The 24711-nt window shown below is 44.2% G+C and overlaps 1 non-coding gene across 1 annotated transcript; it reads right to left on the reverse strand.

Moving 5' to 3' along the window:
- Positions 1-23061: 23061 nt before the first annotated feature.
- Positions 23062-23135, reverse strand: TRNAD-GUC (transfer RNA aspartic acid (anticodon GUC)). The gene has a single exon. It is a non-coding gene; the product is annotated as a tRNA-Asp (tRNA).
- Between the last annotated feature and the right edge of the window lie 1576 nt (positions 23136-24711).

Raw genomic sequence — 24711 nt, forward strand, 5'->3', positions numbered from 1 at the left:
ATATCTGCAATGTGCCATCCCTCAAGTCTGTCATAGAAACAAGCATACACATGTCTCATCTCCCATGTGTTTCCCTTGATCATAGATCAATCAGCTCCCATGTGTCAAAGTAGTTGAGTCTCGGCTCAACCCATGCCCAAGGGTAGTCACAAAGGCATCATCATCGTTGTAACTCCATCACTTCAAAGTGTCTTATATTGATCCTCCACATCAAGTCACTCTTTCAAGCCATTCCCATACATGTACTTGAAAGTATGCGCCCCATCCTGCATCAAAGTCTCTGACCTTAGCCCCTAAATGCATCAGATCCTCCAAGTCCACCATATATGAAGCCCCTAAAAGTCACAACCTCATGTCATCATGAGCTCCATGAGTCATCTCCAACTAGAATCTCAGCAAACATACAAGTCTCGGCCCAAAGGTCTCTGCAAGATGCCTCAGCTCTCCATGTAGTAGGAATTCTCGATAGTCTGCTCACAACTCCATCCAAGTCCATGGCCTTGTTGTACATAAGTACAAAACCACTCCATCAGCTCATAAGTAAAACATCTCCATGTCACATCAACAAATCCACCTGCACAACATCTTGCCTTGGCACTCCTCATTGGATGCCCATAAATGACACCTCTACAAGTTCTCCTGCATAATGTCCCTGCATAAGACTGCCATGCTGCATGTTTCCAACCTGATGTCCATGATTATGTTGCCCATGTAGTCCAAACAAGTAGACCCATCACAACAATCAGTCACCCTCATCCAAGTCTGTAATTTTCGGTCTAGTGAACTCGGTCACCCAACCATATCATCATCATCATCATCACGAGTCCCTTCCATCATAGCTCCCCCACTGAAGGTCCCACCAAGACTATCTCTTGGTCTCGGCCATGAGAAGTCCACCCAAGTATCATCATACCTCAAGTGTGTGCCCTCCAATCTGTCCATGAGTCATGCCGGGCACTTAGCCAATTCTCCATGTGGCTAAAGCATGACCGAATCCTCCACAATGATCATCATGTTCCTCCTTTGTCACGGGCCTTTGCTGTTGGCATTATGATTCAAGTGTTGTCCTTGATGGCAACTCACTCAGAGGTTGGTACAGGTGCTCAGAGGTTGGTACAGGTGATGGCAACTTAATCAGAAGACAGATCCTAGTACAGCATGCCAAGGAAGTTCATATACGCAGGTTCGTTAAGCCCAAGTCGCGTGTACACGCTGGTTGGCTTCAGCAAAAGCGCGTGTATGTGGAAAAGTACCTTTGGTCCATGGCGGTTAGTCCTTGGAAGTTGTGCCTATGGTTTCGGACCATTGTGTCTCGACAGGCGTGTCGATCCCTAGTTTTGAAGTTGATGGTATTGTGTTACTATGGTTTTGGCTCTTGGTATTGAGCAAGGCCTAAGGCTATATAAGGAGAAGAAGATCATTAGGCAATATAATCTTTCGACAAGGCTTGAATATCTAAAAGAGAAAGAGATCTGATATGCAGGGTCTGGGTTGCTTGATCTGAGCCAAGGAGAAATCACATCGGTTGATGGAAGACTAGATCTAAGGATAAATCGGAATCTAATGGTTTGAAATGCACTATTATGATATGGTTGATTATGCGTATTTCTAGATCTGCATACTGTCGCAATATTATGTTCTGGGTCTAACTGATGTCTGGTACAACTGCAAGTTGAGAGAATTTATTTTTAGATCTGTACGCAGGTTGGCTTAGGTAAAAGCGCGTGTATACGCGGGTTTAGCTCATTGAAGTAGCGTATATCTCTTGAAGCTTGATTTTTGGGTTTGCAGTTGGATCTGACTGTTATTGCAGAGTTCTGTAGACTGCTCTGTGTTCTGGTATCTGGTGATTGACAGGGTTCAGTGGTTCAGTGATTCAAAGTTTGATAATGCTAGTATTGGTTGTTTTATGCTTCAATGATCTGTTGTGAAAGTTGAATGAATTGGGGTCTACAGATTGTAATGTTGTGCTTCAGGAATATCCAGTCTGAAAATGTATGAAAGGTGGTACCTGAAAGAAAGAAGATTGTAGGTCAGCACCTATGTACTAGTATCTTAGCTAGTACAAAAGCAAAGGGGGGTTGGAGCTCCCTTCCAAGGAAGTTTGGAGAACGAGAGAAGGTTGTAGCCTTCTGCAGGTTGTAGCCTGCGTACTGGTATAAGGCTGCACCAGTACAAAAAGATTGTAAACTGAAGTTTCATATTAAAGAAAGATAGAGACAACTTGCAGCAGGTGGTTTTCACCCACATTGGGTTTCCACCTTATATCTTGGTGTTCATGTGTGTGACTTTTGATCTATTCTGTTATACTGCACCTGTTTACTGTTAATGTGGTGAATAATGTCCTGATGCACTTAACTGAAGAATAAGCTGACTAAATTATGAGTTTTCTTCTTATACGCTGTTTTATTTAGTCACAGTAGCGTGTACACGCTGGTTCACTTAACTGAAGTAGCGTATATGTTTCTGAGCATTGAAAAAGTTTGATTGATCTGATAATACTGATTCACCCCCCCCCCCCCCCCCCCCCCCCCTCTCAGTATTATTTCCAACATTTGCACCTTCTACCATAAGGTCACAAACAACCCCAACAAGTCCTGCAATAGTCAACAATCCTTGCTTCTCCATACAAGGTCTTATCATAGACATCCATGGTAAGATGTTCCCCTGCAACGGGAAACTGGCTTTGCCCTTCCTTGCATACGGTCCATCTACCAAATGCTCAAGTGAAACACAAGTATCAACAATACTTACATCATCATCATGAGGCTCCTCCATATGAGTATCCTCATTCATCCCATCTTCCTCTTCCTTGTTAGCATAATCTGCAACTTCATCTTGCTCCATTCTCCATCCAAGTTGAAGAAGTTCGTCTTCAACATTCTTTTCCAAGACTTCAAGCTTATCTCGAATCCGGAGGTTCTCTTCTTTCATCCGCTTCAACCTATATAAGGTAAGCAAGAGCTTCCCTTTGCATTCTTCCAAACCTGCCATGCCTTGTCGTTCAGCTTGGTCCAAGCACGATGCTTCACCTCTGCTAAACCTGTTTCACCATTCACCAGCTTCACCAAGTTCCCTGCAACCATGAACTGGCCCTTGTTCCACTTGCATGTGAAACTAGCTTCCTTCACTTGCAAGTACCTGCTTCCACTGTCAAGTGCATCCACACCTACACTTCGTCACATACCAGCTCTGATACCACCTGTCACGCCCCTACACCTGTGGTAGTCTTTCAACCGCTCATAGCGAGTTGCGGCACCACCGAACACTTTCTTTTCACCAATACTTATGTTCGTGGACTACGCCTAACATTCCACTTATCCTACTTAGTTTGTGTTTCACAACCAAGTATTATTAATGTGTTCCTTTATACAAGTGAAAGCCCATAACATTCACATAAACAGCATTATACAAGAGAAATGCACAACAGTATAAAGGTAGGGGCAACTCCCTGCAATATGAGTCTGCCCAAATATCAAAATATAATACAATTTTTCCACTTTTACAAAGTACAGACTAAGTTCTTGGGAAACCCCAAATTTATACTTAGCCAATTTCACAACTTCGGCAAACTCGGTTGCCCAGCACATCGGCATCTTCGCATGGTCGTCGCACGACTCTCCAACCCTTTGTTCACCTCGTCGCACGATCGTGTTGTTTGCCCAACTCGGGCGCGCCTCTAAGTCGCCACACATGGGCGCCTCTGCCCAAGGCACACCTCCGTTCACAATCTCAACACTTCACCAAAAGTCACACCGTGCACACTTGCATGATGGGCGGGCGCTCACCTGAGCCACCCAAGAACTCGTGCCAAGTCGTCGCACAAACCGGGCGCCCACCAACGTTTCACCGTCAGGCGCTCCTTCGCACAATCCGGGCGGCACACACCCGTGCACGCCCTTCTCCAACCGACGGGCGGCCCTGCCTGCGCCCTTCAGCCAAGACCAAGACATGCGTTCACTTCCGTGCAGCTTTGCCCAAGAACGGGCGCATCACCAAATCTGCGCCCTCCTATCTTGCTGCGCCACCTTCTAGTTCTGCGCACTCTTCTTTGTTGAGCGAATGTTGAATGTCCAAATGACTCCAACGCACTTGCAATATATACTAAGGCCATGGCAAAGTCTTGGCTGCCCAGACGACTTGCCCAACGCCCACACTCCATCGCAAATACATCAAAACTCATGTCAGCCTCCTCTATAACCATCGGTCGGCCGTGGGTACTCGCTCCATGCTCCCCATGCCTATAAAAACCATCGCTCTCCTTTCTCCATGTGCATAAGTCAAGTCTGAGCGGTTCGTTCGAGTCGCACTTCATCGAGCGGGCGTGCCAAGGACCACAGGTCCTTACAGGTTTCCTCGTAAAAGGGATTGTTCGGCGACTGCACACTGCTATCCATTGCTTGCTTTCCGCGATTGTTTGGCCAATGCACACTGCTATCCATTGCTTGCTTTCCTGTAGCTTGACCAAAAGCTAAAGCTTCAAAAACAATACCCATTGCTTGCTTTCCGCGATTGTTCGGCCACTGCGCATTTCTATCCATTGCTTGCTTTCCTGTAGCTTGACCAAAAGCTAAAGCTTCAAAAACAATACCCAGAACCAAAGACACCTAACATGCAAGAGAGACATGGGTGACATGCAATCCAACATGAAATCCCCAAGATGCAAGAGAAGTGTTGACACATGTGCTTACGTGTTCACTAACCAGAATAGTCACTTTCTACGCCTGGGTATGGAAAATGTCCATTGGCTGAGCTTTTCCATAGTTGTAGCTTAGCAATAAATGCTTACAAACTAATGTAGTTTCCATTGGGAAAACATAAATGAAATAAATGTGCTTAACAAATATATAGTATGAAGAATATTTACCAAATGGTCTATTTACCTAGGAAGAGGCCAAATAAGACCATCAAATATTTCATGTGTTTTATTGATTCTCGAAAAATATTACAACAATTTAATTGAGTGTAAAAGAAGGTGATTTTTGAAAATTCTAAAAAGTTTATATGAACTTGAAATGACATTAATGCTAAAGAGTGCCTCCGATTACTATAGTCCCATGCCGTCGGACGACAGAGACTAATAAGATGATTTGATTACCTCATATACGGGAAAGGGCTAACGAGCCTGCCATAGGGCATTAAATGGCCGCTCAGCTGCAAGCTCGTTAGCCATATAACACGAGGTGGGGACGGAGTGTTCGAAAAGTCACCGCGCGCACGTGTTAGATATAGCTAACGAGCTTGCAGCTGAGCGGGCATTTAATGCCCAGGCTCGTTAGCCCTTGCCCCTCATATACAATGTCCATGTTTACCTAGGTTTGGCCGCACTCAATCAATTAAATAGTTATATCACAGAGGGTTCACAGTTGTAAGAAATAGCAAGCCCGCAATCAATGAATGAATCAATTTATTTGACGTTTTTATTATAACCTCACTAGACTAGGTAGCATTCAAAGTGATCCTCTCTGGTTTTACGTAATGTTTTATTTGAATATATGGCACTTACGACATTTAAGTAGAACTATGTATATCATTGATAAAAGAAAATTAAATGTGGTGTTAAAATCAATGGTTTTGTTTTGGCGATGTAAATAACCGTGCATGGTATTTTGTCAAATTAATGAAATATAACACCACCCTGTCTTTCAAGGATTGCAACGGTAAACATATATTTTTAGAAAGGTACGATATACGCATTTTATTAAATCACCATTTTATATCAGGGTGTTGTGGTGTAGTCGGTTATCACGTCAATCTTCTTATTATATTAGCACATTAATAATTTAGTGAAATATTATACTAGCACACTAATAATTTAGTCAAATATTAAAAATATTTAATTTACAAATTTTAATTAGAAATATTATAAAATTACAAGTATATGATGTTTTTTTAAATAATAATTTTTTTTTTTGGAAAAATGAAAAAGTTATATTTTTAATTTCGATAGAATATTTCAATTTAAATATATGATAATATTAGAAATACGTGGAATCAGGTTGATGCTTGGATGAGTTGTGTTGGATTTTGAGTTAATCTCATGAACGCAGAGTTATCCTTTTGATGTTGGCGTGCCCGTCAAATTTATAACCTGAGGGGCTTTCCCTTCTAACTTGGCGAGATGAATCTTAATTAAGATATCCTTCACTATTGAAGGTTTTTTAAATGGTCCCACTCCAAACTTTTATGTAGAGATCGGGGTAATACAAGCGATAAAAATATAGCAAGAGTAGCCAGGGATGGAAAAACCGGACATGTGGATAAGTGGAAGCTCCTCTACCTTAACAGATAATGCTGCTATTATATATGTAATTATGCATTTTGACTTGATCGAATTGAAATGATTTCTTCCCCTCAAACTGACTGAAAGGACCCCATAATTATTTACTATATTACTACTGATTCTTTGGGTCAAAGCCTGAGCAGAGCTAAGGGTTGACCAGTCATATCTTCTCCTAGATCTATTCCCCTCAAAGCTATCTCAGGGCATCACGCTTTCTCTAGCTCCTGCTGTCCTTGCCAATATTGACAGGGTCTTTCCGCCATCTCCATGTCCAATAATCCTTCCGATTCTGACAATGCCCAGTTTCCTCGTTTCTGTATGGGTGGGTAGCAATGTACTATCCTTTTTCTTATACCAGGAGAGCCCCCTTACTAGTCAAGGTAGCGCAAGCTGGCATCACAAGACAGAGCTGCCTAAAGAGTAGCACCTCTAGACAGAGCTAGACAAGAGTACACCTGAAGCAAGAGCTAACTAAGCCAAGAAGAGAACCTCAACAAAGAGGAGCTAACCATCTCACATCTAACTAAAGAGTTGCATAGAAGGAGAGAGCGGACCACAAGATAGAGCGCTAGCTAGAGAGGCAGGAGGAGGACAAGTTACCCTAAAGCCTACGTTTGCTGGGTTGGAGTAGAAGGATTCGTGCTCTATCAACGACGTTGGATCTGGTCTCTTTCCAAGAGTAGCTAGTAGTTATTCTGCACCCTGGATTTATGGTCCAGTTCCCGATTCATCTCGCTCATGCAACCATCTATATACGTAGGAAGTATCCTCTTCGCCCGCCATTCAGAGTGAATTCTTTCTCCCCGCCCCCACAGAGACACCTTTACCTATGAGCTGAGTAGTGTATGGGGGGAAGCACGTGATGGGAGAGCTGAGTCTACCTATTGACCGATTTAGAGTGCCTCGTCTCGATGAAATGGGTGACCTTCCTTCTCGGGTGGTACTCTTGCTCTTCCTGGCTCGAAGAAACTCCTTGCACTAGGAAGCGCAAGACCCTACCGGACCTTCTTTTCCGGCTAGGAAGCGGATGAGGAAGAAAACTCCTATTGCTGTTATGGCTAGTGCGAGTTGCTCGTAGGTCAGTGGTTCAATCTATACTTTCAGTAAGCGGGTTAAGTAAGAAAAGGAAAGAGAGCCAGCTAGCCAAGTTACTGTTCTCTAGTAGTAGTAGTAGTCTCGTCTATCTCTGCTTTCTCTCGTACTATCGCTTTCGGCTTTTAGCTGTCGGGAAAGCAGCTCATGAATTCATTCCTTCAGTCCAGCAAGTGGCTTTGCTTAGAGAGTCTGTACTTTCAGTTCCAGCTGTAAGTGGTCGTAGAGAGAAAGAGGGGCATCTGGGCTCGTTCTCTCCTCTCGCACGCTCTTTCCGTTTTTGAGTCCTTCGGTTCATGGCTTTTAAGTCGCTTTTCATCGCCTTTCACTCCTTTTATCGCAGAGGGAAGTGATTGATTGATTTCTCGGCTTGCGGTACCGATACTCCGGGCAAGTGCTAGTGCTAGTGGTTTTTCTCATATAGTCTTTCCTTCCGAAGTCAACTCCTGAAGTGACGTCTTTCAGTACTGGGACTCAAGTCAAGTAGTTGAGATAAGCTGTTTGCTCTTTGTCAGGTGCCGTAAGTTCCTTCTGTCTATTAGGTTAGCTCGTTAGGTCAGTGGTTCAAGTCAATAAGCGAGGAGATCTGTTGGCACTGCACAGAGAACAGTCACTTGCGGTAGTTTCGGGAAGAGAGTAGGCAGTTCAGAGAAAGATTCCCCTTTTCTTACTTCATTTACCCACTTTGAGCAAGCGTGTTGAACTCTCCAATTTAGCGGGTACCAGGGCTACTAATGGAGAACTGATAGGCCACCTTCTCACTCTTCAATTTTCCACTTTGACTACGGGTACACCCGGTTAGTGTATCAAGTCATAAGGCCAGGTTCTCCCTCTTTCATTTCCCACGGTCGCTCACTAAGCAAGGCCAGTCATCCCAAGCCAGCGTCCTCCCATCCATCCTATCCAGCCAGACCAGTCACTATATCCAAAGCCATAGCCAGTCAGCCAAAACCAGCAATAGATCCAGATAGAAACAGAAGCAAAGACAGTAGCAGTAGCAGCATAAGATTAAGCCGTTGACTAAGCAGTTTATCCAGCAGTAGACCCACCAGCAGGAGTATATGTGGATTCAGTGGACCTAGTTGGGGCACGAAAACCTTATCGCCGAGCTCTGCTATTAAGAGAAAACCTCTCCTTTTAGTCGAGCCAGCTTACGCTTCCTCATCGCCGAAGGAAGAAATGAAATTCTTCTGGGTCGGTGGGTCAAGGTGGTAAAGAACTTCGCAACACAGATGATTAATGGAGCAATTCCCTTCTAAAGAACTCCGAAATCTGCGGATATGTAGTTAGCTAATTTCACAGACAAAAAGTTCCTACAAAGCCTATTGATTGGAGTGGTAAATCCTATCTATAAACCTGGCCTATCTATCTAGCTTCCTATCCGATCTAACCCTTCCTACTTGGCTGTCTTCCCTATCTCGTCTGACAAGCTTTCTTCCCTATCTATGGGGCGGGAGGCATAGCAATCAGGACGATCAGAAGGCAGATCCTAACTTGAACTACTATCAACTGCAACTTGAACTACCCCTACCAAATAGTACAGCCAAGACCATTCTAACCGTCCCCCTACCACTACTACTTCCATCTAGCCAACTATCCACTAATATTTATAGCAAATACTCACACCTACGCTTACGCTGATCGCATTCTGACCTAGCTTCCTAATGAGTATGAGTACTGGTCAAGCTTATCCTTACTTCCCCTACCTCTCTAGGACAGGTAGAAGAGTATGTCTTACCTTCTGTCTGTCTTTGGAAGTAAGGACAGAACAACCAACCCTTTCTTATCCCGTCCCGCAGTGGAACAACCAACCCTTCTTGTCCAGTAAAAACAACTAGTTAGGACAATTTATGGATAAGTCCCTAAGTACGGGGCTCAAAGCCTTATCTATTCTGGTTGAAGCATCATAAGGTAATGCTTATGTAATATTCTTTCGGTAGTTTCGCTACAAATTTGCTAAGAAACTACCGAATCATTTTCATTTCAGAATGAGGTTAGGTCTTGAAGATTGTGGTCTAGGATTAGGTCTTCTCTTGCTGTTGGTGAATGACCGATGCAACTGAAACAACCTGATTGAAGAATGAAATGAGATAAAGAGATATGGTCTGGAAGAGATTTGGCCAGGATATATTCTCTTTTTTTGGTGAATGACCGATGCAACATATATAATAGAGGTCAAGGAGCTAGGATGCGTAGCTTGAAACCTTCGACCTTGAGTTACTTATTGGGTGGGGGGGCCGAATGAATATGGAAGGTGAGAGTGAGACCATCACTCGATCAATGATTAGACAAATCGATGGGTCAAATGAATCAAAACGAAGTGGATGCGCATATAGCCTTTAAGGCTGTGTCCTCAAAGAAGTGATTCTTGTACCAGAGACTAGAAAATATATCAATCTTGTGAAAACTACTGCAACATATATAAAGATATGAGGCATTTCCCTTCTGCAAATCCCTCACCATATGAATAGTGAGTGACTCCGTCCCTCCTGAAAACGAATCGAAATGAAGTTCTGCATCAAGGATGTGTAAGCATGCTCGACTGTTAAGGAGAGGAAGCCCCCGGCAGGGCTCTCAATATAAGGAGAGGAAATTTTGATCTAATATTCTCCATTCTGAGATTGCATAATTACATATATAATATATGCATTGTCTGCTAAAGCGTAATTACATCTCCGCAGATTGTGGAGTGAAATAGAAGGGTGCTACAACAGGCTCGACCATAAGGATGCTACAACAGGCTCGACTGATAAGGAGAGGACCGGCAGGGGCTCGATCGTTAAGGTCGCCATCGATTTCTCGCTCAACCATAAGGGAGAGAGCCACCATCGAATTGCTCCGCAAAGAATCGGTGTTTCGGAGTGAAATAGAGGATGCACAAGCACGCTCGACCAACGGGAGAGGGGAATTGCTCCGAAACCCATGATTTCACTAAATGAATTTCGGAGTGAAATAGAGGATGCGCAAGCACGCTTGACCAATGCCCCCCCACCCAATAAGCATCAAGGACCGACAGGGTGAGGTAATGTGGCCCCTCTAAAATAAGTAACTAAGACGAGCAACTCTCTTTTGGGGGAGGGGCCCCAAAAGGGAGGACCGAAAGGGTGCGTAAGCACACTCGACTGTCAAGGAGAGGGGCTCGACAGATAAGGAGAGGTCTAGCAGGGTGAGGTAACGAACGCTCGACTAAAAGGAGAGGGCTCGACCAATGCCACCCCACCCAATAAGTAAAATGAAACTTGAAGAACTAAAAGGCCGCCATCGGCTCGACTGTTAGCCCCCCAACCCAATAAGTAAATTGAAACTTGAGTTGCTTGACCAAACTTTAGTTACTTATTTGAGAGGGGCCACCTAATAAGTAAAATGAAGGCAGGGCTCGACCAATGGGAGAGGATGCCCCCGGCAGGGTGAGGTACGAACGCTCGACTGTTAAGGAGAGGGCTCGACCAACGGGAGAGGATGCCCCCAGCAGGGTGAGGTACGAATGGTCGACTGTTAAGCATAGGGCTCGACCAATGGGAGAGGATGCCCCCGGCAGGGTGAGGTATGAATGCTCGACTGTTAATGAGAGGGCTCGACCAACGGGAGAGGATGCCCCCGGCAGGGCTCGACTATTAAGGCCACCATCGTGAGCCTGCCGAACTCTTTTTTAGTTACTCATTTGAGAGGGGCCACCCAATAAGTAAAATGAATTTCTTGCTTGCTTGACCTTTAAGGAATGGGGCAAGGGTGCGTAAGCATGCTCTCAATTAAGGAGAGGGACGAAGTCACTCACTCATTCCGATGGGTGAGGGTTTGAATGCTCGCTTGATGTTAGGAAAGCAAGGATGCTAACGCACACTCGACTGTCAAGGAGAGGATGCGTAAGCATGGCTCGACCAACGCCCCCCACCCAATAAGCATCAAGGAAGCAGGTGACTATAGTAAATCTAAGGAGAGGAAGGATGGCTCATCCAAAGACTATTTACCCACCCACCCCAATCCCCAGTGAGGAAAGACGCATATTTTTGCCAAATATTTCCATTATTAAGTATTGATATAGTTTCGAAAGCATTCAACCTTGCCCGATGCGGACAAGCGACTACGTGCCTCTCCCCCTTGGTCGAGAGTTCGCTTGCTCACCCTTTTTTTATCTATATTTTAAATCTTTCTCTTAAAAAGAGGCAGTATTGATACAGTTTCGAAAACATTCAACCCTTTCGTCTTTTATTAAGTACGGACATTTCAGTTAAGTACGAAATAAAGTAAGTTGAGAAGGAATGAATAAGGGAATGAGACGACTATTTATTGGACTATTCCATAAACAGATTCTACCAAATTTATCTACACTAATTAGTTTTTATCCATTTCTCTCTTATATTGTAGTAATGCCCTTAATCATGGGTTTTGAAAAAGACTTTTCATGTCATTCCCATTTAGGTCCGATTCGGATTCCTTTTTTGTTTCCTCTTCTTCCCGAACCTTTCTCTCGGAGTGATAAAGAAGATGGTACACCCAAATCGTATTCTTCGAGTGCTTATTGCTTGCCAGAAATCCTGCTTCTACAATTGGTAGGTCACCGGGTTATTAGAATAAGTGGTGTTTTCCATAGTTTTCCCATGTTACAACTTCCGTACAAATTTGATCGATCCGAAATGAATTGGTTAAACATTCCACCAGGGAGCCCGATCTTGACTCTTATGTGTGGTATTCATTCTCGTTCGGCTCTTGGAATCACATCCAGCAGTGATTGGAACAACTCGCAAAATCCAACCACTTTACCTACTTTATCACCCCCAATCGTTCTCCGTACCTCTATTGAAACGGAATGGTTTCATGTTCCTTCATCGATTGGTTATTCCTCTCCGTTCGCATCTCTTTTTCCAATTTCGGTCTCAATTAGTTCACAAGATTCAATGGCCGAGAAAAAAGAACCCAATCGTTTCCAATAACAAGCCTGCCTACGCCTTTTGAACCCACTTTTTTGATAAGAACCCAACGGAATCACCCCATACGAACGAAATCTTTCCAGAAAAGAATGTGATGTGCTTGAGAACCAGTAGCTAAATAAGAATGTGCAGAGGCGACGGGCGGATCAGACAATCCAACATCATTACAGTCCAAGCTTGTGAGTTTAGGAAGGTGGAGTGCGGCCAACCATTTGATTGAGGTAGGTGGGGCATGTACATTTCTCTGTGCTTATCTGTGCATGCATGGTTTGTATGGCTGATTCGTGTAGGTAGGTAGAATGAATATAGAAAGGGGTGTTTGGTGAAGCGGTTGGCTTTGGAAGGCAGGGAGGATGGTCAAGAAAGGTTTGGAAAGGACAAATAAGTCCGGTCAAACGAATCCATGCCACGCTCACTCTATTATATATCTATACATCCACGGATTCTCTATTCTACGTAGATAATGGATGGAAAAGAGAGAGATGCTTTGGAAATGTGGGGCGTGGGGTAACAGCCCCCCCCGCGCTGGTGATGCCACAATCATTGATTGAGCACAGAACCGGCCACGATATGCTACAAAAATGTTCTGCAATGCAGCCTATTTGCTTGCTTGGACCTGCCTGGGATGGGATATTCCTGCTCCAGATCATTCATCCCAGATAGAGCAGTCAACCTTGCCTTCCTTCATGGAAAGCAAGCTCTCCCACCCAACTGAAAATGGAAAGGGCCCTCTCCTCATTCCCCACCCCGGCTAACCAAAATAGACCTATCTCTATGAATGAGTAAGAAGGAATGTCAGTTGCCCCCACCTTCCTCTATTTGTTCCTACTAACTGACTGATAGAAAAGGAATTGTTCCGATAAGATAAGCAAGGGAGATAGATATGGAAGATCTATATTCAAAAGATTCCAATCTTTGGTCCTTACCTAATAACAATAAGGAGGGCTCGTAACGAGAAGGTAACTCATAACGAGCGTCATCTCGTATCCTTCACAGCCTTTACAGACAGACAGTAGGGCAGTAACTGTTCAACCTTCCTTCATTCCCTTCCAGGTACCGTCCCGTTAACAACTCAGAATGATGGGAAGAAGGGGCGGGCTCGTTTCGACTCCCGCTCGTGAATGAAGTCGGGCGAGAAAGGGCTTCATCAATGAGGCAGGAGATATGGTTAGTCGAGATATCGAGATCGGAACCAGCTAATGAGAGATATTCTATACGGCCAGCTCGCCCTGCTATCCACTCTTTTATTTGTTGGCCACCCTACTTCCGTTCCGCTTGCTTATCGTTCGGTCGGGGTACCCACCACCCCATCCCTCACTTGCCTAGTGATAGGGATATATATGGACGGTTAGTGTAGTGGTATATATACAATAGGAGAAAGAGTGATACCTTCCTTCTAGATAGGAAGAACGCCCCCCCCACCCAGCCATTCCATTTGTTGTTAACCAACCAGCCAGCCAAAACAACCAGCTTTCATCTCGCTTCGCTCGACCCTCCTCTTTATCACGTCTTCGCCTCCACAGAAAGTAGGTCGGTCCGTCCTTAGTTAGCAGTCTTAATGCCCTGAATATGACCGGGCTCTGCTCTGATCTTATGCTTCCGGATGATCAGGTGTTTTTTTTTCTTGAGTATATGCACGCTTTCCAATCCTGTCTACGACCATCCGATTCCGAGGTACCTACCATGGAAAACAAGTGAATGATCTGATTCCCATTTGCATTCATCACATCATAGGTAGGAAGGAAAGGAGCCTTACTCTTGTTTTTGTCCTCTTCACTCACTATTCTTCATGAGCCGCAATAAAGAAGATAAGAAAACGCTAACATCAGTATGGTTTGGTGAGAGACTCAAGTCTCGCTTCGATTACGACAGGATGTATGTGGGTGTCGCTTTAATCCAACCAAATCGATGTGGTTTGCTCTCGTGACGGTGGGTGGGACAGTCCATTTGTTGGTGCAAGTGATTGATTAATAGCTTGATAGATATTTCTTTGCTTTGTAGAGGATCTATCTATACAAACAAATAATAGCCAGGACGTGGGTCGAATATGCCGAGTTATCATTCGTTGCTGCCACAAATCGAGAGAAAAGGGTACACGATCCATTTCAATTTCTCACTGGTCGACCTTATTTCACTATTTTATGGTGCGGCATGGGCAATCAAATGGATCCCTTTTATGATCCAGTTCCCCCTCATGCATGCTCAATTTCCTTGTTTATTTACAGGCAAGATTTAGTTCTAAATGGGCTGGTTCACCCCTACCACATAATTGATCTCTCCCATATCCCGAATCAATCGATAAAGGGTAAATCTATATGCTTAGGAGGCTGGACAGGATAGGAACTGTCGCAGGTCAGTGCCCTGACCGGCTCCCCAAGTGAAGGTGCTTTAGTTCCAAAGTAGCGGCCCCCCTACATACATGAGAAGTGGTGAGTTAGAGCCTGAAATATAAGCGGGCAGGTACGGGGCGTACGTCAGTAAAGGGATAACCATAACAAATGCGCTATAGAGTCGGATCACTTTATGATTGCTCCTATTTGCGGGAGGAAGCGCTACAATATTGATTGCTATAGAGCGCTAGCAATCAAGGCTAAGATCGATCGGAAGTGGGTGGGATAAGTGCGCTTATGCCAGGCTCGCTTATCTAGTTATATGGCTCATATTGCATATGATCGCTTGCTTGACAAAAGGATAGCAGGGATTCACTCATATATTGACCTCCCACTTATATCTTACAGAATGTACCAGTTCAGGTAGCCTCTGCTCGATCGGCTCCCTTCCATCCTTGGCTGACCTCTTAATCACATCCCATTTCGGTCTCAACTCCCGGATATATCAATATTTTGATAGGATCATATCATATGGTCAATCTATGTATCTTGCAAGATCTTATCATATTCTTATCACGCTGTGTCGTTAATAAAATAGACCTAATAATACGAGGACGAACCATTTCGGAATGGACTTCCCATTAGATAGAGAAGATCGCCAAGATCCTACCTGTGATCCACTGTCCTATTCCAAGCTTTCACTCGTGGGTAATCGTAGGGAATACCTCGTATCAATAGATATGAAGGGAATCTCTCCCATTCTATTTAGAAAAGAGAAAAGAATATTGTTGGTGCTATTTCATTGCTCATTCAATAAGCATGAGAAATATTATGCCTTTAAGATTCGAACCTCCACGCTCTTAAACACGATATTTTGATCAGAAACAATCTTCTTTCGGAATATGTATGTAGGACTGAAGATGTATGTAGAAATTGTTTGCTAACTATCGTCCTCTTGCTCCAGTATAACTCTTATGTATCTTCATCCAGTAGAGTAGACAAAGTAGGATCAACCAGACGGACGGAGAACCCATTACTCACTTTGCCACCTATTACTTACTTAGCGGCAGAACAACAAACATGAATTTCTTAATTCTTGAAAAATAGCATTAGCTGCAGGGGAAGGAATTGCCCTCAACTCGATTTAGTCTTTACACATGGCATTAGGAGGGATACTTACCAATTGCTTGAGATTGGTATGAAGTGGAAAACAACCTTGAAAAGAACCAGACCCTCTTGTTAACCAGTCATTATGTCGGGTCACTCTACTCCTCACTTAGCCCGATTCTTTCTATCACTATGTTCTTCGTAAACCCAACCCAACAAGGTCCAGAGGGCTTGCGCCTATGAGGGCAAGGAGACACCAGATCGATCCTAGAAGTGACACGGTGCCCCTCAATTACCCCTGGAAATACCAACAAAGGCAAAGCAGCAACTTCCCCTCCTCCTTTTATGCAACTTCCGCTCTAATCCACCCCCAAAATTGATGTCTGATTTGATAGCCTTCATTAGGCATTATGTCTCTTTTCTCCCTGCATGCCAACGAATCCGGTGAAAAATGGTTCAAATTGAGGGTGTAGCATTTTGAAAGTTGTTGCACAAATGTCCGCAGTATCCACCCAGTAGAGAAAGTAGTCTTGGACTAGTAGTTGCGTTTCACTAAGCTTGCTTCTCAGTCGCCGAAGGCTCGCTCACCACTTATTCCTTTTTCTATCTGACTGACCTTTATAACCTACTGATCTCAATCTAGGTGGGAAAACACGGCAGAGGGAGGAGTAGTTTAGATATGTCATGTAAAGATCTGTCAGAGGGAGGAGTAGCTTAGAGATGTTAGCTATGTCAGATAAGGCAAGAGCACAGGTATCAATATGGGAATATGCTTCATATATGTTGATATGGAAGAAGATGGAACAACCTTGGTCGAGCGAGTACCTTCCTCAAATTAGTGATAAGGATCAGAACCAATGTACAATTAGAATTGACTCAGATAGAAACCAATGTACAGGACAATAAAGCAAGTCATCTTATTATACCATGCACTCAGGAAGAGCTCCACATGTTTCTCTAACAACAACTAACTAATTAATCGAGTATATAAAGTCACTCAGTTCATCTCGTATAGAAATAATAACTCAGCAACACCAGGTTATCTCGCATATCAAGTTGATGAATTACCCCAACAACAAGAATAATGACACCCCACAGTTAGAATTGTAGGAATCGTACCCTTGATATGATTCATATTCAAAGAGAAGGAATTGACCCTTTCATATTGGTTCTTCCTATTTTCTTGTAGCCATAGGAGATCAGGAAATAATGAAAATGAATAGACTAAACTAAGTAGAAAGGTGATTAAGTCAAAGTACATTTTTCTTGCTGACACGGGAATAAGTAGGGCATTTCATCCCATTCGGCTCACTTGCGTCACTGAACAGCTTTCCACCATAACCCGCTTTGATCTTTTCTTAACAGCACGGCACGCATCAAAGTAAGTGCTTGGACGAATTCTTGTAGAGGAGCTAAGGGTCAAGCAAGGTTGAGTCTCTCTATTATATACGTAATAACAGGGAAGGCCACAAGTCGTGAAAATAGAGTGCATAAAGAGAAGCAAGTGCATGGCGCCTTTCCTTTCAATTTAGATAGCCTTTCCTGGTGCATTAGGTTAGATCGAACCCCTATTCATAGATGGCACTGGGAAACAAACCCTAATTCAATTGTCTAACAGCGAGCGAGCCTACTTTTGGATAGAGGGAGGTCGAGCGTCCACAGCTAGCCAATTGTATACCGATCCTCATCTCATGAAGGCAAACCAACGGAGACAGACCAATATCGTACATCTTGGATCGTACATCTTGGATTGAATAGTCCAACCTAGTCAAGGTATAGGTAGTTGCAGTTCCCACTTGAAAGGCCACAGCCAAATGTTTCTAGAGTTTATATAAGACATATGCAAGAGTGCCTATCCGTGTAGTTGCTTCCTATGCGATATGCCTTATTTTTTGATCCGATCCTCTGTTAGTTCCTCCTCCTCTGTTCGATCTGATCCCCTCTCCTGTTCATTGGATGATTTACCTTCCCTGATCCTTCCCCTTATCCTGCCCTTAGCTCCGTGGCTTTAGTTTCCTGTTACATAGGCTATGCCTAGGTATATGCACTGGTCGCTCCTAGTTCTAAATCTCGACCTGGAACTGGAAGGGGTGCTTTGAGCTTATCTCCTGCGACTATATAGTTTGCTCTTGGTGCTACTTATTATACTCGGTAAACTCCTGATCTACTGGTATTGGATGTCTCAATAAACTAGATCACTGGCACCTATAAGGACACTTCTTAGCCATGGGACGCCTCTGCTACCTTCTACGCTATTCACTTTGCTTTTGCAGGTGCTTCCGCTATAACTGGAGGAATTGAATCTGCACCTATATATGCACCTGGTCTTGCTCTTACCTTGGCTTCTTCCTTTTATGCTGGTATATAAACTGGAAAAACGAATTCCACTGCAACCTATACTGTATACACCCCCGCCTCCCTTTATATGGTAAATTGCATAGCTAGCGCGGTTCCCATTATCAAAACCCATTTTCATTTAGCCCCCTATGGATTCAAGATAAGGTGCCCCCACCTCTGCTTTCTACTTCTTTCTACCCCGTACCCCTGTCCTTGTTTCCTCCGTTGTAGTTTTGATCGGGTGTTGGAACTAGTTACGGATATGTGTCTTCTGGCTCAAGATCTACTGGTGCTCAAACCACACTACTTATGTCTATGCTTTTGCCTACCCTATACTGCTAGTGTTTTTTCATAACCTCGCTCAAGTGCTTTCCTCCATATAAAGAAAACGTTCTTTCTTGAGTGGGTGAAACTATCTTATCTAACTGACTTACCAAGATATTATATATGGTCCACCACCATTCTGAAATGGCCACCCTCCTAAGAACTATTTCCTCCCTCACGCTAGTCTTCGAGTAACCCCCATCTTGTAGTCTCTCTACATTCCACAACCTACTAGCACCATACGAACCCACTCCCCATGGTGTAGCAAAATTCATCTACAAAGTTTCATGGAGTAAATGGCAGCAATCCCTCACTGTCGGAATAGTGAGTGACTCCGTCCCTCTCCTTAACAGTCGAGCCCCTCTCCTTAACAATCGAGCCCCTCTCCTTAACAGTCGAGCCCCTCTCCTCAACAGTCGAGCCCCTCTCCTTATTAGTCGAGCGTGCTACGCACCCTGCCGGTCCTCACCATATGAATAGTGAGTGAATCCATCCCTGTGAGTTTGTATCAGTGGCTGAAGAGACTTGCAGAATACCCTGAGTATAGGGCCCAACAAGAGAGGACTATTCAATGGACTTGGACTGTTTCGATCCTTGCTACATTGCAACAGGTAGATCATCAAATCACGTGAGCTATAGATTTTGAGGTAGAGAATATTGTGGATGCATTCATTCATTGTATACATAATTACGTCATTTGAGATATGTCATTTTGCGCATCCCCAAAGGGCCAAATTAGGCTATTTCTTAGGTCTATGTAGGTTCCCCAGCTTGGGCGTGTCAAGTTGTCGTAAAACACACGCAAATGTACTCTCCCTTTTGGTCAAGCCTGCTGTCGCATCCTTGAAAACTAAATTCCACTCTCGATGCATGCCTCTGGAAAACTACCACAACATAGGTTGGCATAGGCTGGCTTATGAGCTTGCTATCGAGTCTTGTACGCTCGAAGCAAGGGTGAGGTATGTTAGTGACTCGACTAACAGGAGAGGAACGAATGCTCGACTAATAAGGAGAGGAATGTAGTGCTTGCTTGACGTTAGGAAAGCAAGGGTGAGGTACGTTAGTGACTCGACCTATGGGAGAGGTACGTTAGTGACTCGACTGACAAGGAGAGGTACGTTAGTGACTCGACCTATGGGAGAGGTATGTTAAGTGACTCGACTAAGAGGAGAGGAACGAACGCTCAACTAATAAGGAGAGGAACGTAGTGCTTTCTTGACGTTAGGAAAGCAAGGGTGAGGTACGTTAGTGACTCAACGTATGGGAGAGGTACGTTAGTGACTCGATTGACAGGGAGAGGTACATTAGTGACTTGACCTATGGGAGAGGTACGTTAGTGACTCGACTGACAAGGAGAGGTACGTTAGTGACTCGACCTATGGGAGAGGTACGTTAAGTGACTCGACTAACAGGAGAGGAACGAACGCTCGACTAATAAGGAGAGGAACGTAGTGCTTTCTTGACGTTAGGAAAGCAAGGAACGAAGTAGCTTGTCCACATCGGGCAAGGTCCGACAGCGCTTGCTTGACGTTAGGAAAGAAAGGAACTGACTGAACCTAAACTACCACATGCTCATATAACAATGACTGGTCTTTCTTCTCTCTCTCTAGCTTGGTGACCAAGCTGTCTTCCTGAAGAGGTAACCCCTTTCAAAGATATCTCGTTCGTCGAGATCTCTTATTTTCGGGTAGATAACCTATATGAGAGGTCAATGCATAAATGTGTAAACCTATCTCCAAGATCAGTGCTTCAATGACGGGCACTTACGAAAGAGAGGGAGGTCGAGATCTCTACAACCTGATGGAATGGCTCTGCCCATTTCCCATCCATCTATCTATCTATCTTTTCAACCTTTCCAATCGAAGCTGCTTCAAACTACTGAATTCCGAACCCCCAAATCCTTAAGTTCAGATAGCGTTAGTCCTTCTTGAACAACGAACAGAAGGTGCATTCTGACTCGCATGTAGCATTATGCGCGCAACATCCATTGTGTTCAAAGAAGGGACCTATTTCACTGCACTTCATTCCCTACTCAATAGTCTAGATCCCTGGCCTTTTGCCTTTGGAAGCGGCTTGAATAGAAATGGTCGGGTCAACCTATGGTGTATCAGTTGTTTCTATCCACAGCGCAGCACCAGGCATCTAGGTCATTCGTCAATAGGAAATAACCACTAGAACATCTTCGTGCGAAAGCTTCCCATTTGCCAGTTGTTCTTGTTCCCGGGTGTTGATTGAAGCGACTCCAGCCCGTGTTTCGTTGCTTTGTTCTTCCCCAGAAATTGAGTTGCGGCTATTCTCTCTCTCTAATTCTGATTTTGGAAAGGTTGGAAGATCTAGTCAAAGAAGGTGCTAGTTTCGTAGACATAGATTGGTTTCTCCCATGGTTTGATTCACTCCGAAAGAAGGTGATAGCCCTGTAGATCACTCCCTTCCCATTGCTCTCGTTCGTCATGGTCCTTCCCATGGTTAGATTCTTCCTATGGTCCTTCCCATTGTTGGAAGAAGCAGTCTGCCCACCCCACCTATCCACGATCGATTAGCCATGAGCAGGTCGAAGAGAGCTACAACATCTGAAGGGGAGCCGGTTCAAAAGGTAAGGGATTAGGGATGGGAATAGAGAAAAAGAAGATTGGGAGGTGATAACACTTTTATATTATATAAGTATGAAAAACCCTATCACATTGATTTATCAATTCAACATTGATAAGGGGATGCCCTTCTGGACAAAGAGCTAGTTCCGCTGGTGAAGATCAATTGCATATAGAGCATGCATATCTATAGGTGCTAAGGCATGCGGTACATGGGCATTCGAAATGTAGAATGGGTCCTGTGATGAATCCCAACCGAGTAAGCTAGGTGATAGAACTAAGCGATGACTAGTGGAGGGATTATAGGTATGGATGACTACGCGGGTTAACTACAGAAGGGGAGGTTGGGGTGCAGATGCGGGGTGCGTGGGCTGAGCATCTCAACTAAGCTAGGTATGGGTGGGCATAAGTGAAGTAGAAGGTGGGATGCTCCAGAATGGGAAAAGGTTGAATGTGGCGGGGGATGGGAAATACCATGCACGTGCTAAGGACAACCCAATCCATCACCAGGCATACATACATATTTCTCCCACCCCAGCTAGGGTAGCAAATCCAGTGGGAACATCTTTTGATTGAATGAACAAGGTTTATGATTCTGCCCCATCCCCACTAACCAATATAGAACACAGAACAAATCTCACGTTTACTGGTCCACACGACTTTGGGAAAATAGAGCAGTTATAGCGATATAACTCGGATCTAACGGAATCAGTTTGGGGGTGATGAGTGGGTGACATGTAAAGCTACGGACGTATATGAGACTTCTATACATAGTTTATGGGACCCTTTAGCGGTGATTCTCGATCCCGCCTGTCATATTGAATTGAAAGCCAGCCCCCACTCACTCGAAAACCAGGAATGACTGCTAAGCCACCGAAGACAGAAGAGTTGCTATTTTGGTTTGTGCGGAATTGAAGTAACTCGAGCAATCAATGAGTTAGTGTTGGGAGGGAGGGGAGGAAGATAGAATAGGAGCAGCAACCACGAATGCCTTGTTCGCAAGCAGAACCAGAGAGATACGTTATGTGCTATAGTTCGGTGATGTACTGCTTCCGGTAGCACTAAAGGTAATTCCTTATTACCGTTAGCAGAATCTTGTCAGTGAAGGAGGATTGGATTGAGCAACCCATCTTTATTCGAGAGTTACCTATCTTTCTTAAGGTCTTTTTTTTGCCCAATCTGAGTCTTGATACGCCTCGGAAGGGAGGGGGAAAGATTGGCTTGATTCTCTAGCAAACATTTAAGGTTAGTAAGGCTGCTCTATTGCTAAATAGAGGATTCTGGTCAAGAGATCGCTGGATGGAAGGCTTCCAGAAGAGATTCTCTTTGAATGTGAAGGTGAGAAGTGATCTCAGATCTTGGATTATGAAAAGCTTCCGTTTAGATGTAATTACTGCAAGATTCACGGTCATTTGATCCGCGAATGCCTGTCTAGGGCTAAGGTCACCCTAAAGAGGAAAAGCCCTAGTGCTGCTTCTCCTTCCACACTGGATCGACAAGTTTATGGTCCCTCTGGATCTGATTGCATGGGTATGGATCCAAAGGTTAGTGTGGGGAAGAATCTTCTTGCAGCAGAATCACCATAGCTGGATCTAAGGGTTAGTGTGGGCAAGAATCTTCCTGCAGCAAATTCGCCAGATCCGGATCTAAGGGTTGAGAGTATAGTGGAGGATTTGGAGGAAGCTTGTTCTCGGAAGAACAAGCGGCTTCACACCTTGTGTAACTGCTCAGAAGGATATGCTTTTGTTTATCAGATCAGGGATAAGGATTGCAGGGACAGAGTCACTCACTATTCATATGGTGAGGGTGTGTAAGCACGCTCGACTGTCCACGAGAGGGTTTTACAGCCCTCTACTTCTCTAATGTATATATATATATATATATATATATGTGTGTGTGTGTATAAGGAAGGGGCAATAAATGAGAAGGGTGAATCAGGATCATATCTGTCTGTTATATAAGGGTTGGTTAGGATGATATCTATAGGTAGGGATCGAGGAGCCTAGTCTACAGGCAGGCCGACCAAAGGGAAGGGAGAAGCTCGCAACCTTATTCATGCCACTTGGCATGATCAGGGAAAACGGGGTTTGAACCCGCGACTTCTGGAGTGACAGACCAACACTCTAACCGACTGAGCTATTTCCCCCTTCCAGATTCGGCCCCCCACCCAATAAGTAACTCAAGGTCGAAGGTTTCAAGCTACGCATCCTAGTAGCAAACGCCGGAGACCTACCTCGTGTAGAAGTACTTTGGGCTGCATTTTTGAACTAAACAAGACACTTCGCGTTTCCACCCTCGCCCTCTTAGTTACTTATTGGTTAGTGGGGGTATTTAGAGCGGCTCGTTTGCTCCTCGCTCTTATTAGGACATCCCTAGGGCCCTTTTATTACTTAGTGGGGGCTGCTGGTCATGAATTATATACGTAATTACGCTTTAGCGAACAATATTGCTATGGGCATATGTCATTATACATTTCTGATTCTTTTCTTCGACAATGTTGCTATGGGCATATGTCATTACTTACACTTTAGGCTCTCATAATCTGCTATACTTACTAACTAATAAGGCCAATTATACCTCTGAGAAGATTTTGATGAAGAAAACCAGAAGAATTGATATAGTCTAATAGGAAGCTAATGATGGACAAAAGGTGATGGTATAATCAGCATAACTGCAGTTGACAAGGCTAGAGGCATCGTCATAAGCGAGGCATCATCATCGTCAATCATATAGATATAATCAAGAATCTCTGATCTGATAATCACCCTATGAGTGACCTCAGTGAAGATTTATTAAACAAAAGGTATTACAGACCCATGTGCTGGTGTGTGTTCTATGTTATTGAAACAATGGATCGATCAGATTGTCAATACACAAAAAATAAGTGGAAAGACAACAGAGAAATATAATAAACAACACAAAGACACAAGCAGTTTTTAATAAGGAGTTCACCCTATTCTCCAGGGCTACGTCTCTGGTCCAGCTTCAGTGGTGGCCTTGTTTTATTGTGTCTTTCAACAGAGAAATTACAATGCAGGGACTCAATATGAGTTCTCTTGAAGCAGATTTTGCTTGGCAGGGTAGTTCTTGGATTCCCCAAGCCACCTAGAGTACACAGACTCTTGTTCTTCCTACCAGCTCTGTGGCCCTCAGTCTACAGTGGAAAGAGCCAACTGTGATGCTCAATCTGGACAGTTTCCTCTATGGGAAGGCTTGATTCTTCAAGCTCTTTGGTGCTCGATGCTGCCTATGGCCAGCTCGGCCCTTTGTTTCCTTTGCTTGGCTTTACTACTCTCTGTGCTCAGTCCTCCTCTCAGGGTTCACTGTTCACTGTCTCTCTTGGTTGCTTGGACTCTTCGAACTGAATCTCTCTTCCGATTCCTGTTAACTGTCTTTGTTCATGGCTTTAGCCATTCGACCTCCATGCTCGTTCGTTTCCTCTCCTACCTGCGTCGATTCACCTGTCGCCAACGTGCTTGGAATTCCCTATTCGGCGTTAGCATGAATGCTTGAGAGTAGCCACGTGTCCCCATCGAAACAGTGCCAACCTATTTGTCGATTCATTCCTTTCTCCATCGTGGTGGTCAACGGATCTCAAATCCCCTTAAATCGCGGCTTAATTCCTTGCCAGTTCCGCTTTGACTATCGGGCGCAATCTCAACCGTCCGATCTGGGCTACTCCAGATCCAACGTCATTTGCACGTTGAGCGTGGTTGACTTTC

This window comes from Pinus tabuliformis, chromosome 7 (genome assembly GCF_031772625.1).
Source record: "Pinus tabuliformis cultivar Carrire ecotype Pingquan chromosome 7, CPIR1, whole genome shotgun sequence".
NCBI lineage: Eukaryota > Viridiplantae > Streptophyta > Pinopsida > Pinales > Pinaceae > Pinus > Pinus tabuliformis.